Here is a 15,860-nt window from a genome sequence, read left to right as displayed (position 1 = left end):
CTGCTATTTCCTGTGCCTGGGACCTGCAGCCAGGACTCGGGGGCAGCAAGAGACTGAATCCCTTAGGGAATCTGGGGAGCAGCACCTGTACTGGGAAAGGTGCTTCTGGAGAAGCAGCTGGTACCTTCACCAGCAGCCGGATACAACGCTGTCCTTGGCTGCACTTACCCCGCACTGAGACACGTGGTCACCCTGGTACAAAGCAAACTATTGACAAGCAAACTATTGACATGGCTGTGAGCTTCCTTCCAACCTGTTTTGCTTCTCCTTGACAGCCAGATGCTGTCAGCGCTGATGGCCGGGCTCAGGTAGAGGGTGTCACTGCTGGTGGGGGTTTTGTTGGGGAACATGTTGCCTGAGAATTGCAGTCACACCAGTTAGACACACGCGACAGGCAGTTATTTGGGGGCAGAGGAAGTGGTGGCATTCGAGAGCTATGAGGGGGAGGCTGGAGAGACGGATCCCTCAGCCCAGGTTCCCTGCAGCTGCCCTCCACTCACCCCTACTGAGACTGTTTGTATCTGCAGGCCCTTCCCAGTTCTATGACTTCACATTCCCAGCCCCAGGGACAATCCAGCATTGGGCTCCTCTGCAGCCTGTTCTACTCAGAAATGAAAGGAAGCTGCACAGTGTCACAGGGAGGATTGGAACCAGGGTCTCCAGCACAGACACCTGAGGCCTTAGCCACTCAGCCCCACTGCTTGAGGGGAAAAGCACCAAACCCCTGCTCCTTGGTGCTTCTGTCAGACCAGGAGCTTCCTGGCCACGTCCCCGCCCCATGGGCTCTGTGCAAACCAGCCTCCCAGGGGGGAGCAGGGCTGGGGGGGGGGGGGCAGATCTGGGACACGGGGATGCTGAGTGGAAGGATGAAGAGATGCGAAGTAGGATCTGGGGGTGGGGCTGGGGAGTGATGGGGGAGTCACAGAGCTGTGAGCAGGGCCAGGGGAAGCAGCAGGGGCAGGAGCTGGGTCCAGCCCCACTAGGATAAAATTAATGCAGGGGAGTGTAGATTGTAAAACCTACAGTGGATTGTAAAACTTAAGGGGGTTTACAATCCAGAGGATCAATGTTTGTTGCACTTCTCCCTCCCACCAACCCTGCCAAACCTCATATGGCAACTCTACAGTCCTAGCGGCTGGTGGAGATTTGCATAGAATCATAGAATCATCGTGGCCCTATCTAAGTTATATTTGCCTAGTTTATCAATAAGAATATCATGCGAGACCGTATCAAATGCCTTACTAAAGTCTAGGTATATGACATCCACTGCTTCTCCCTTATCCACAAGGCTCATTATCCTATCAAAGAAAGCTATCAGATTAGTTTGGCATGACTTGTTCTTCACAAACCCATGCTGGCTATTCCCTATCACTTTATTACCTTCCACGTGTTTGCATATGATTTCCTTAATTACCTGCTCCATTATCTTCCCTGGGACAGACGTTAAACTGACCTGTCTATAATTTCCTGGGTTGTTCTTATTCCCCTTTTTATAGATGGGCACAATATTTGCCCTTTTCCAGTCTTCTGGAATCTCCCCTGTCTGCCATGATTTTTCAAAGATGATAGCTAAAGGCTTAGGCATGTTAGAGCCTCTGCCCTTTGAGCTGTAGCCTTCTGTGCCCAGGGGGACAGAGACTGTCAGGGCTAGAGGGAAATGGTTGTGCTTTGGAATGCAAAGGTGTTGTCTGAGGCCATAAAGTAGAACAGTTTTACAGAGGCTTTTCAGGAGGGCACCATGGCTTACTTGGCTAAAGCACCTGACTAATAAAAAGGAGATCCTGGGTTCAACTTCCAGTGGTGATTTGCTGTAGTCTCTGCTTGGCTATGTCTAGACTGGCATGATTTTCCGCAAATGCTTTTAACAGAAAAGTTTTTCTGTTAAAAGCATTTGTGGAAAAGAGCATCTTGATTGGCACAGACACTCTTCCGCAAAAGTACTTTTTGCGGAAAAGTGTCCGTGCCAATCTAGACGCGGTTTTGCACAAGAAAGCCCCGATCGCCATTTTCGCCATCAGGGCTTTTTTGCACAAAACAGTTTTCGGCTGTCTACACTGGCCCTTTTGCGCAAAAGCATTTCCCGAATGAGAGCAGCACAGTATTTGCACAAGAAGCACTGATTTCAGACAGTAGGAAGTCAGTGCTTTTGCGCAAAATCAAGTGGCCAGTGTAGACAGCTGGCAAGTTTTTGTGCAAAAGAGGCTGCTTTTGAGGAAAAACTTGCCAGTCTAGACACAGCCCATGTGTTTTCCTAGGTCCTTCTGGGACACAGAAGAGGCCTCCCCTGGCCACCCATGGAACTGCTGGTTCAGGAAAAAGCTGATTGGGGAGGAGCGTTGGAAAGAAGGAAACCACAAGCCTGGAGTGGGTGCAGAGGCTGCTGTGACTGGCACTGGCAAGGCAGGGCTCTGACTGCAATTGCTGGGACAGGAGAGCCAGCGCCACACGCCCTGGTGATTCCCTGGGGGTGTCAGCACCTAGAGAGCTTGAGGGTGCAATCTCTGCAGCTCCTGCAGCCATGGAGAGTGACTCTCCTCTCCCCTCCCTTGGGATGGGCAAAAGGCAACACATGGAGCAGCTGGGAGAAAATTCCCAGAGAGCATCCCCATGGCTAAGCTGGCCCAGGCACCAGCTAGGTACAGAGGGAGGTGAGGGAGGTGCCTGGCCAATGTGTCTGCTCTTCCCACCATCCCTCCTTATGTAGCTGGAGTCAGCTTTGCTGTCAGACGAGCTTGGCAGCATGCCCACCGAGGGAGTAAGATGGGAGCAAAGAGCAGGAGTACCAAATGCTGGTGAGGGCTCCCTCTGAGTTTGATTTAGCGAATCTTAACTAGTCTTACTATATCAAACTCCAGAAGATCAATTGCCACAATGGCAATGTTCTCTGGAGTGAAGATGTGGCCTAACGGTGAAAGTTAGTTAGAAATAGACACTAACAGCCCTATGGTTGGTAACTCAGGGTATGTCTACAATGCATTCCTCTTTTGAGAGAGGAATGCAAATGCAGACAAACGAAATTGCAAATGAAGCGCGGATTTGAATTTCCCGTGCTTCATTTGCATAATGGTGGCTGGCTGCTTTTTCAAAATACACTATTTTGAGATAAAAAACACTGTTTAGACATAGTTATTTCAAGAAAAAACCCTTCTTTTGAAATAACCACCATCAGCAGCCGCTCCTCATTTTTTAAGGAGTAAGGGTTATTTTGAAGGAAGGGTTTCTTTTTGAAATAACACCATTTTTTTCTTGAAATACGCTATTTTGGAAAAGCGGCCGAATCAGCCGCCCATCAGCCCTTTCCGTGCCCCCCTCTCACTGCCCTCTCTGTTTTTCCCCTTCTGCCCCCCCCCCCTGCTCCTCCATCTACCCACAGGCTCCCAGTGCTGTGCGGACAACCAACCCCTGGTTGGAGCACTCAGCTACCAACAGCCTGGCTGGCAGGCTTCTTCCTTCCCCCCATGCCTCTGGCTCGGCCGGCACCCTGGGGAAGCCCAAGACCTTCCGGCGCAGGGTGCTGCCCAGGAGGAGCGGAGAGCTGCTGTGCCACAGCCCCACTCGGCGCTGGCATGGGGAAGCCTCTCTGCCCCCCACCCCCGAGTTCTGGGGTGGCAGGACAATGGGGGATGATTTCCAGCCTGTCCATGCCCCAACCTGCAGGATCCACAGTGGCCCCTGGAGCAGGGGCCCAGGCTCCAACACCCCCACTCCATTCCCCTAGGCACCCTCCCCGGCTGAGCCACACCTCTGGTCTAGTTTGCTGAAAGCCCTGGGGTCAGGTGCCCTGGGGCTCAATGCACCCTGAAGAGCACAAGAACAGCCCGGCTGGGGCAGCCCAAAGGTCCGTCCATCCCAGTGGCCAGTGCAGGTTCCCCAGAGGGAATGAACAGAACAGGGATCCCCACGTGACCCCGTCGCACAATCCCAGCGTCTGCCAAACAGAGGCTGGGGACACCCTACCTGCCCAGCCTGGCTCGGAGCCGTCGATGAACCTACCCTCCGTGAATGTGTCCAGCTCTTTCCGACCCTTGTTAAAGTCTTGGCATTCACAGCGTCCTCTGGCATCCTTAGGACTTCAGTGCTTCCTGCCAGTGCTGTAGCCATGGGGGTGGAGGTGGCTGGGTCATGTCGGTGGCCAGCAGCAGCCTGTAGGTGGGAGCTGCCTTTCGACACGGTGTGGGCAGTAAGGGACAAGCTGCTCCCAGCTGGGGGGTGGGGAGAGAAGAAGAGATGAACTCTGCAAAAACACAGGGCAGGTCAGCACCCCCTGCCCCTCTCCCACATGGCTGGAAGTAGCTCCTGCCCCTCCCTGCCCACACCATTAGAAAAGCTGCTGCTGGCTGTATTCTGGTGTGAACCCTGGCAGAAACTGAGCAGGGGATCTGGGACCCTGCATGACCCCACCCCCCGTCACATGTTGCACTGATGTGACACCAGGTCCTGTGAGAGGTGGGTCTAGCCTGGGGGACCTGGGTAGACACGGAGGCCAGAGAGCTCTGTGCATGGAGGATCTGGTCAGTCCGTCACCCTCTGTTGTGTCACCTCTCCCCATGTGTGTGGGAGCAGTGGAGTGTGTTATGCCAGCGGTTCCCAACCACAGACAGGGTGGGCCGTGAACCCCTGCCTGCCAGGCTGCAGCACACGGCCAGGCTGCAGCACATGGCCAGGCCACGCCCCCAGCTGCTAATGGACCCTGCCCACTGGAGTTCCCCACCCGGCAGCAGGGTGAGTGGCCTGGCAAGCAACCGGGTGCACCGTGGCTGGAACTGGGACTGCGGTGAGACTGTCCCTGCTGGGGCAGCCTCACCAGGGCCCTAGTTACAGCTCGGCAGGGGCCCAGCACACTGCAGGCTTCATGCAGCCCTCCTGCCATGCAGGGAAGTGCTCTGTGCTCAGCTGGGAGGCAGCGGCAGGGCTAGGTGGGGGGTGGGAGGCAGGCAGGAGGCCTTGGGGGCGGGGCTAGTGTTGGGGGCTCTAAGAGGCAGGGGGCTGACACTGAGAAGTACTGTGACATCCAGGATGGGGAGCTGGCCCTGGGAGCTTCTGGGGGTGGGGCTAGTAGTGAGGGGACTAGGGGGCAGGGCTGGCACTGGGGACAGGGCTAATACGGGGATTGGGGGCGCTGGCACAAGGGACCTAGGGAAATTGGGTTCTATGGGGCTCTGGAAACAGGAGGCAGGCACTGAGGTGTTTGGGGCAGGGGGGGCTGGCACTAGGGAACTCTGAGGGCGAGCGGCTGGGTACTGAGGTGAGTTGGGTGCAGAGCACTCTGGGGTCAGTGGCTGGTGCTGGTGGGGGTAGTGGAGGGATGAGGGGCTCTAGGGGTAGGGTTGGCACTGGAGGCTTTGGGGCTTTTTATACCCCCATGGACCAGCAAACACATTCACAAACTTTTGTTGGACCAGTAATATTTTATTTGCATATTTGAATATTCATTTGCATAATAAATATGCAAATAAAATGCTACTGCTCTGCCAAAAGTTTGTGAATGGGTTTGCCGGCCCCCAGTATAAAAAGGTTGTGAATCCCTGTGTTAGGCCTCCCTGTGTGAACGCTAAAGCCTTAAAGATAAGCAGGAAAATAAAAATAAATCCATTTATTGCTTTTTAATAAGGGCTAAGTCAATTGGAGGCTGTTTTTGACATTTGTTCCGCAAAAATTGTTTGCTGTTGAACTGGCTTGAATATGAATAATTTTACCAGGTGTCAAGCACAAGGCAATACGGTCACCCTACTGCCATACAATACCTTGCAAACCACCCAGACAGGTTCTCTGGGCCGTGAGCCAGACACACCCAAGGCTGGTTGTTTGCAGTCAGGTGTCTCTAAGCAAGTATGTGAAGGAACATGCAGTTTCCTGGTTCATGGCATGTGGCGTGTCCGTACCTCCACACACGGACAATGGGTAGGGCTGTCTGGCAGCCTGAACCATTGCTTTTCCCACTGCTCATGTTGCAGGCTGGCTTTACTTTCCAAGCCTGTTTTGGGATCAGCAGAGAGGCCATGTCCCCCCTGCTTTCCCCCAGCCCTTGCACCAGAGCTTGGGTGCTGTGTCCCGCACTAACAGGGGCTGTCCTTATGGCAGAGACAACTCAGCAACATTGCTACCTGGACACTAGAGCTGCGTGTGGAGAGGCCAAGTTGCAGGAACCGGCTGCCATGAGGATGGGCCGTAAGCGGCTCCTGGTCTCAATTGCTGTTCCCAACTCCCCCCGCAGCTGCCGCCAATGTGCAGGAGGGAAAAGGCCATCTGCTATTCAGGCAGAACATATCTGCAAACAAGGGAGTGGAACCAAACCTGGCTCTTCTGGTTCATGTGGGTGCGCTCAGGCGGATCAGGCTGAATGAACGTGACGGAGCTGCCACGTCTGAGTGTGTGTGCGTGTGTAGGGGGAAGACACCCTGACTGTTTTGGGTGTGGCAAGTGGTGGTAATGGGGGGAGCTCTCTCCAGGCCCAAGGCTGAGTGGTCCTTTGGCTGCTCAGTCCAGGGCACACAAAGGCACCAAGCTCAGAGGAAGCCCAGAGGACCTACCAGCCCCGAGACACTGAGCCCAAAGGCAGATGGGAAGGTGCCTGGCCCCCCTTTCACCTTCTCTTCACTCAGGACAGAGCCCCAGGCCCCCATTTGTCTCTGACTCTCTCCAAGATACAGAGCAATTTTCTCTGTGCAGCTAGGACAGGAGCCTGGGGGGGGGGGGGGGGGGGGGGAGGAAGGGGAGATAGGGGCTCACTGGCCCTGTGGTAGGACAGCATCAGGGCAGGGCCCATCAGTACCTGGGGGCCGCACATGGCTCAGGTCCAGTGCTTATACAAACGGGGCCAAGTTACCTTTTGGGCAAGGTGCCTCCTAAACCATCTCATGTCTGAGGCATCTGCCCACGGAGAGCGGAAACCTCCCACCCTCACTGCATTGCCCCTGGGTCTGGCCAGAGCTGGGACCCTCCCCCCCCACTCATGGCTCCTGCTGCCCCTGCCAGGCTCTGCCCTAGCTCCTTTGGGCCCCCTCAGGCTGGGAGTCTTGGGCCCTGGCCGGGCTGCTCTCCCAGGGCTGGCTCAGCTCCTGCAAGCGCTCCAGGATGCAGAACCTGAGGGCAGCAGGGCAGCAGCACTGGAACTCACAGCCCCCACCCATCCGCAGGAGCAGGGTTGGGGAGAGGAGGCTGGAGGGGGAGAGAGGAGGGGAGGGCAGAGTCACTTCCATGTTAGGCTTAAAAGAACCACCCAGGATCTTTTTCAGGGGGATAAGGCAACACGCCACATATATTGACCATACATAGATCAATCACTATTTATCATATGCATATGATACATCACACTCATACACACTCACACACACACAAGCACACACTGTCTTGTTGTTACCAAAAGTTGCTCCCCCTAACTGCACTAGCCAGGTGAGTTAGATGGGGGAGGGGTGGAGGCAGGTTTCTGCAGATCCGGATCAATGCTCCCATGTTGACAAGACGAAAACCCGGGGTCCCTCTGCAAGATGCCTCCTGTTTATCCCTCTCATGCAGCCAGTTAGTCATCGCCTCGCCTTTCCTAATGTTGCTTCAAAGAGAGTTCTTCCAAGGGCAGGCACTTGCTGCTGGACTCCCAAGGCATCTGTATGTCCAGTCCTCTTAATGAGCTCACTTTACAGGTATTGTCTTGGGTCTGGCTCCCAGACCCTCTCCACCCTGGCAACTGCTGCTAGAGGTGCTCCCCTTTCATTCTCCATTCACACCTCATTCATTTCAACAGGGCAATCAAGGAAGGGGGAGAGTTCAAAAGACATTTTTTCTTACAAGGTCTATCTATATAAAAAGGAAGTTTCTCTTAATACAAAGTTATAGGAGAAATGTTACAGAGATTCTATAAGAACACCTAACAGAGATATATCTAAAAGGAGAAGATCTTAATTCAAAGTTATATGAGAGTGATAATATTACAGGGATTTATCCACATTTACCTACCCTCTGAAGTGGACACCAGACCCTGTGGACTCAACTAGAAGCACAGAGAAGGAGTCTGTGTAGTCTCCAAACGACTTAGAGAAAGGCAGTAGGGGCAGAGTGTTGCTACAAACAGAAAGGCTATGGCTACACTGGAGCGTTCTCACGCAAAAACTCTTTTGCAGAAGATTTGCTTTTGCGCAAAAGCATTCGTGTCAGTGCAGATGCTCTCTTGCGCAAGGAAGCTCCGATGACCATTTTAGCCATCGGGCTTTCTTGTGCAAGAAATTAACATAGCTGTCTACACTGGCCCTCTTGCGCAAGAATCAGGACCCTTCCCCAAATATACACATCCCCTGAGATGTGCATGCTACAAAAGCCACTTGTTCCCTGCCCACTTCCCAACACTGGCTGCAGCTACATATGTTTGTGTGGTGTAGCTCAGAGGTAGAGTGGTTGGTTGCAAATCAAATGGCCCTTAGTTCAACTTCCAGTATCCCCTTGGAAAAATTTCCTTCAAGGGGAAACATTTTCCTTTCCAGTTCCATCACACTCTGGCTTTACATTGCTTGAGATCCTTTACATTAATAATGTCGGGGATTCAAACCCGGACGGCCTCTGTTCGTTGTCTGACCGCAAAGAGACAGGCAACACCAGCAAGATCCAATCACAAGCTCTTTATTGAATAGTGCGCACTTATAATAGTGAGCGGCCCGTCTCCAAAGTGAACCAGCCACGATTTCATTAACAGGTAGGCTTATATAGACAGTTCCATCGCGTCATAGACTATTTGCCCAAGCAACCCACCCCCCTTTATCGGTTAGAAACTTTTAGTATCCATGGACACCTGGCCAACTATACATCATGGCCTTAAGCAATTCATAATGCATCAGCAATTTCTTATCAGCCCAAACGACAGGTGGCAACAAGGAGACAGTTCGTTATGGCCAAAGGAGAACATAAACAGGGAGTTTGGAACAAACGGGAAGAGCAGAAACAGGGAGTCTCCTTATCAGTTCTCAAAACAAACTGTTCCTCATCACAGCAGGTACAAAAATGCAGCTTCTTACTTATCTCATTTTGCCAACTTGAGCAAGCGTGTAGGGTGCGTGTAGGGTGCGTGTAGGGTGCATCCCTGCTTGAACCTATCTCCAGTTCTACCCAGGGACTACCCAGAAACCTTTGTTACATTTGCTTTAGCATAACTGCACTAGGCCTATTTTTCTAGGGCCTAACAATAAGAACCCTTAATGCAGAGCTACTCAACTTTGCAAATAGCTTCTTTCATAGTAATGGACATGAATACAAAGATTAAGGCAAGACTTCACAACTTGCAGGTCCCATTTAAGTCAGTTCTGCTGATGTTAATAAAATGCAATATTTTCCCAAATCCCACCCATGACAGCACTTTTAATGAGCAATGGCAGTCCAGGAATTTAACTACTAAAACACATCTCAGCAGAAGACCATTATCTTGACTACTTTTTTGTTTTGGCTTCACAATTTTAACAAATCAAACAAAAAATGCCAATACAATATTTACGGAAATATAAGTACGATCAATGTGGAGTTAAAGGCACTGGGGGGAGAGGTGGCCTGGCTAGAAAAGAAACCCAGGAATCCTGCTTCCCAGAATCCCTTCCTTTCCCCGCCTGTCCCACCAAACACCAGCTCCCACAGACCTCACAGAGCAAAGACTGGAGCCTCCAAATCTAACCAACAGACCCACTGCCCACCCACAGGAAGGAAAGACGTCAGAAGTTTGAACACCTGGTTCCTGGCTCTAACCCTTCCCTGGAGCCAGGCACTCCCCTCCCCCCAGTTACCCTGCTCTAACACAATGCCCTTTCCCTCCAGAAGAGGCATAAATCTAGCAGGGCAGAGGGTAACACCCTGGATCTCACCGGAGCCAGGTGCTTTTCCCTCCAGGTGCTGGGGCCCATATGCAGAGTGGCTGTGAATGGTTCCAGCCTGTAGCTCCAAATGTTCCATTGAAGGCACCTGCCATCGCCCCCTCCCCAATTCCCTTTGCAAGGCAAAAACTCCCAGATATGTTTTGCCTTTTAAAAAAATCTATCCAGATGGCGATTTAACATGTGAAAACAAGGACGTGCAGGAAAAACTGGATGTACAGTAACCCTATCCGGACCTCTCTCACCCCGCCTTACTGCCCGGTTCCCACGCTGCCTCTTGCCACCCAGCAACACCTGTGCACGTGCCATTGCGATCTGTCTCAGTGCAGCACCGTGCAGCGCATGGAGAGGTGCTCTTGCTGTGGGTGATGTAGCAAGCATGCTCTGCTGCCACCTCTTCCTGCCGTCCTGCCTGCCGGCCAGTAGCTTGAGGAGGTGCTACTGCAAGAACCCACAGTAATGAGGCAGGCAGGCAGCCGAGGAAGCAGCTCAAGGCATGGCGGGATGCATAAAAATGGGCCATAGGCTGCATGTGGCTCACAGGCCATGTGTTGAGTAGCCCTGCCTTAATGCCTTCCTGTGCCAATGCACATAAACCAGGCAAACCCGGCACTCAGCTGGAACCAACTCAGACCCACTGCGTGTCTGGTTTCTGTTTCTGACAATTCAACAAGGGTGGGATCTGAATGCCCATTGGCAGGTCCTTGGTCTCCATGGGCTGGGCTGTGCAGAAGAACAAAACCCATGTCCAGATGGGGATGAATGGGCATAATCGATCTTACGGAGTTTGATTTAGCAAGTCCAACTAAGACTCACGAAATCAAACTCAAAGGGCACCTTCACCAGATTCCAGCACTTCTGCTCTTTTCTCCCTTTGGTTTCCCACTGTAGGGAGAATGCAAAGCTTGACTGAAGGAAGCCAACTCCAGCTATGTACTGAGGGATAGTGGGACGAGCAGACATATTGTCCAGGCACCACTGGGGGCTGCCTCCCTCACCTTCCCCATACTTGGCAGGTGCCTTGGTCAGCTTAGCAATGGGGCTGCTCTCTGGGACTTTTCTCCCAGCTGCTTCACATGTTGCCATTGCCCATCCCAAGGGAGGGGGAGGAGAGTCACTCTCCATGGCTGCAGGAGCTGCAGAGGTTGCACCCCAGGGAATCAAAAGGGTGTGTGGCGCTGGTTCTCCTGTCCCAGCAACTGCAGCGAGAGCCCTGCCTTGCCAGGGCCAGTCACAGCAGCTTCTGCACCTGCTCCAGGCTTGTGGTTTCCTTCTTCCCAATGTTCCTCCCCAATCAGCCTTTTCCTGAACCAGCAGTTCCATGAGTGGCCAGGGGAGGCCTCGTCTGTGTCCCAGGACCTAGGAAAATGTGAGCAAAGGCTGCAACAAGGCATCATTGGGAGTTGAATCCAGGATCTCCTGCTTACAAGGCAAGTGCTTTGGCCAGCTAAGCCATGATGCCCTTTTTGGCTAGGCCTACAATATAGACTTTTTCTGGGATACCTCTTGTATCCCTGAAAAACTCTGCTGCATCCAGGGAACAGGTCCACTTTTTCGTATCAGTTTCCAAAAAAGTGGGTGTGTTCTTTTGGAAGCTCTGTATTCCTCATACCTATCTCCTGGAACTGGAAAGGACCTTGAAAGGTCATCAAGTCCCATCCCCTGCCTTCACAGCAGGACCAAGTACCATCCCTGAAAGATTTGCCCCAGATCCCTAAATGGCCTCCTCACAACCCTGGGTTTAACAGGTCAATGCTCAAACCACTGAGCTATCCCATCCAAAAGAGGCTTTTCCCACATTTGGGCCCATGTAGATGGGCCAAATGTTGACAAAGCCTCTTCCGAAAAAGGAAGAGTGTCTCTGAAACTGTTCTAATATAGGGTCCCAGAAAACACCTTTGAATTCCAAAGTGCAGCCATTCCCCATTTCCCTCCAGCCTTCTAGCCCTGGCGGGGTCTCCAGGCCTATGCAGCCCAAGAAATGTGATTGTGGGAACTAGCTGCCAATCTTTTTGTCAACTACCTTGCTAAGGCTGGAGGGAAATAAAATCTCTCCTTTTAGCCAGAATTCAACCAGAAACCTACAGATCACTTGCTAAGCACACACGACAGTGTACCACGCAACTCACTGAGCTAGCAAAAGGTGCACAATAAAGGCTGGTTTGTCCAGGTTGGCCCTTCTACAAGTGTCAGGGCATGTGCTCCCTGAAGTGGGTGGCATCCCAGGTGAGGGGCTGAAGCACCCAGGAGCACAGGAGTTGTCACAGGTGCTTCACATGCAGAAGGACCCCTGAGTCAAACCTGAGTGAAATCCACCCATGTCACAGCAAAAGGAAGAAAGTTGGGTTCTTCTCATGTGTCTTCTTTCTTCCAGAATCTCTAGCAGTGCAGGAGGGGCAGGTCCACAAAAAACAGTGAGTGAACCTTGGTTGAGCCTCTCACTTGTGCTGCCCCAGACAGTTCCTACGCCCAAGGCAATAGCTCCACAAGCAAGGTGTGTTGAGTCGATTTCCCTCAGCCTAGAGCCAGTGCAGGGGGTAAAACAGGTTTCTTCACCTTTCTCAGAATCAGGGAACCCACATTCTTTGAGGCCTGGTCCTGAGACTCCCTCCCTTTAGTGTAGGGGGGCAATAGGCAGAGCCTGGCAGCTGCTAGAACCAGATGTGACATCAGGGGGGAGCAGCAACACACACGGACTCAGCAGGTTCCACAAGCTGGCAGGTTCCATGGCCACAGCACATCCCAGCCTTCCACTGAGCCAGCCAGACAAGACACCACTGGGCATTAGACACCCCACAGCAGGTACAAGGTTATTTTTTCAGCAGCCTGAGGGCAAGGAATCCAAAGCACATGAAGTAGGAGGGTTTTGCAGTAACCAGCCCAGGTAGGTCCCCCTGAGACTTGAACTCAGCTTGCAGACTTTAAAGACCTGAGAGCTGCTCCTTATGCCATGGGACCTACTGGTGGCACTGTGGTGGGCACTTGTGACTCTCAGCTCTCAGGCTGCCTCTGCTCTCCTGGCTCCCTCCAGCTGCCCCATCCCAGCTGCTTATTTTTTGTTTTGTTTTTTAAATACCAGCTTTAGCAGAAAGCCATGTGACACTCTTTCCTCCCACATCATAGCATGCACATGTCGCTGTCCCCAACCAAACTCTTAAATGGCCCTCTGCTTTTCCCCTTGTCCCATGGGGCTAGCAGGGAAGTAGCCCAGGGCTAGGCTGGAGTCAGGGGAAGCAGGTGGCAGAAAAAGCCCCAGTTTACACAGCTCCTTTTTGCGCAAAAGCCTCTTGCACAAAAATGGACCCTAATTAATTAGGCAGATTAAGTACGGCAATATGCTAATCAGCACTTCATTTCCATAAGTTTTTGCGGAAGAGAAGTGAAGTATAGACATTGCCTAGGTGGTAGATAGCCGTGAAGTAACATAGACTGAAGAAAAATCCCTGGGCTGCAATCCTGAGTTACAAAAAATAATAATTCACCAGCTCAGACACGATTTCTAAACCCCCCATACAAGGAAAATAATAAAACTTGATGGACTAGCTAGACTTTTCCCTGCTTACACATAGCAGCTGTGTCTAGACTGGCAAGTTTTTCCGCAAAATCCCCTGGTCTTGCGGAAAAACTTGCCAGCTGTCTACACTGGCCGCTTGAATTTCCAGAAAAGCACTGACGATCTCATGTAAGATCATCAGTGATTTTCTGGAAATTCTATGCTGCTCCTGTTTAGGCAAAAGTCTTTTTACGAAAGACTTTTGCGTAAAAGGGCCAGTGTAGACAGCACAGTAGTGTTTTCCGCAAAAAAAGCCCCGATCGCGAAAATGGCGATCGGGGCTTTTTTGCGGAAAAGCGCGTCTAGATCGGCCACAGACAATTTTCCACAAAAAGTGCTTTTGCGGAAAAGCATCCTGCCAATCTAGACGTGCTTTTCTGAAAATGCTTTTAATGGAAAAGTTTTCAGTTAAAAGCATTTTCGGAAAATCATGCCAGTATAGACGTAGCCAGGAAGTAGTCCATTGGCAAGCAAGGCAAGACTGCATGGCCTAAAGGATAAGGTGTCTGAATTTGGATCAGAAGATTGAGGGTGTGAGTCACTTCACAGTTGCATTTACTGTGCTTTCTCTTGCTTGGTGGTCCTGCTGTCTTTGGCCTGGAAAAGTCTGTAACAATATGGTTTTACTATAGTCCTATTGGAAGGCCTATAGCAGGGTGGCCAACCTGTTAGAGATGAAGAGCCAAAACAGCAGTGGATAGAGCGTGAAGAACCATGTAGCTGGGAGGAGTTGTTGAAATAGGTGCTGGTACACCATCCTGGGCTATACCATAACAAAAAAAGCCCTGGGAAGGTGTGAGGGGTGCAAGCTCTGAGAGGGAATTTGGATGCAGGAGGAAGCAGAGAAGAGGATACTGGCTCAGGGAGGGCCTCCAGGCTGGAGAGTGTGGGGGTCAGGTGGAGGGTTAGGGCTGTGTCTATGAGGGTGCAGGAGTTTGGGCTGGGGTGCATGAGGGGCTCAGGACACAGATTTGCAGTGAGTGGATGATGCAGGAGTGTTGTGGCAGAACACTGGGGATGTGAGATGCTCATGACAGGAGGGTCCAGTGTATGAAGGGCTCAGGTTTGGGGTGGAGGGAGGTTGCAGGAATGTTATGATGCTGTGGCTAGATGGGGGCTTGGTGGCCAGGCTTCATTTTTAAATCAAATATTATGCCAAACACAAAACCTTTCAACATTGTCTTTATTTGAGGGGTGGGAAACCTCTTTTGAGTCAGGAGTCACTGACCCACAGAAGAGTCGGTCAGGGCCACACAACTGAGATGCCAAAGAACAACCCCTCCAAAAAACCCCAATCCTCACTAATGTAGCCTCAACTGTGCGGGTGGGGGCAGGGTACTCATGTGAGGGGGAGGGGACAGAGACAGCTGGGGCCAGTACCTGGGGATCCTGGACCTCGGGAAGCACGCTGGCTGCTCTTCCCCTCTCTTCCCCAGGCACCTCCCCTGCTCTAACCCAAGCCCCCTCCCCTTCCCCAGAGTCAGGCACAGCCCCCCCCCCCCCCCCCCACACACACAATCCCCATACCTCAAAGCTAGGCACACACTCCTCAACCCAATCCCCCTCCCCAATCTAATTCTTGGGTCACAGAGCTGCCACTACAGCCATGTGTCTCCCTCCAGCTATTGGAACATGTGCGCTGAGTCGCCGGCCTTGAGACATGCTGCCTAGGACGCCCCCCAACACAATCCTCCTCCCTTCCCCCAGACTAGAGCCAGGCACACACACTCCCACCCCGCCCTAACCTAATTCTCAGATCCTGGAGCCACAGCTACAGACACGTATCTCCCTCCAGATGAGGCGTGTGCTCTGAGCAGCCAGCACATTGTGCACACCTTCCCCCCTCAACCTTATGCTCTGGTCCCAGACCAGAGCCATGCCGCCATTGCTGCTGCTGCTACTATTGCCACGTGCATCTGGGACACAATATGCACCTCCCACCCAATTCCCTTACTTTCCCCTTCTCCAGAGCCAGGCATCTCCCCTTAATTCTAACCCAATTCCCCTTCCTCACTAAACTTATGCCTAGTCCCGGAGCAGTTGCTGGTGCAGCCGCTGCACCCAGAGCTCCTGCTGCTGCCTGAAGCAGCACAATGGAAGAGGGGGCAGAACAGGGCTCTACTATATACACACACACACACACCAGCATCTGTACTGACTCCAGGTGAAAAGACACCTGCTGCTAATATCATCCTCACATGGCTCTGCACAGCACCCCAGCTGCCCCCGCCTTGGTGCAGGCAGGAAATTGTTACACCAAACTGACAGAGGGAAGAACAAAGGCTGAGAAAGGCAAAGGGCTTCGTCTAGTCACACAGCAGCCCTGATTCTGAAACTCACCCTCAGTCTGGAGTTTCACACCCTGACTGATCAGAATAAAGTGAGCTACGGACCACAGCCCTGCTTAGGGATTGCTGAGACAGTTGTTTAGAAAAACTAGAACAGGGGTGTGCAAAGATTTA

General features: G+C 52.2%; 1 long non-coding RNA gene across 1 annotated transcript in view; it reads left to right on the top strand.

Annotated features, from left to right (window-relative positions):
- Window positions 1-15,860, top strand: part of LOC142821651 (uncharacterized) — a 262,426-nt gene that overhangs the window by 135,141 nt on the left and 111,425 nt on the right. The window lies entirely within an intron of this gene.

The sequence above is a fragment of the Pelodiscus sinensis genome, chromosome 31 (genome assembly GCF_049634645.1).
Source record: "Pelodiscus sinensis isolate JC-2024 chromosome 31, ASM4963464v1, whole genome shotgun sequence".
Classification (NCBI taxonomy): domain Eukaryota; kingdom Metazoa; phylum Chordata; order Testudines; family Trionychidae; genus Pelodiscus; species Pelodiscus sinensis.
Note: the sequence above shows the minus strand (reverse complement) of the source record. Positions and strands in the feature narration are given on the sequence as shown.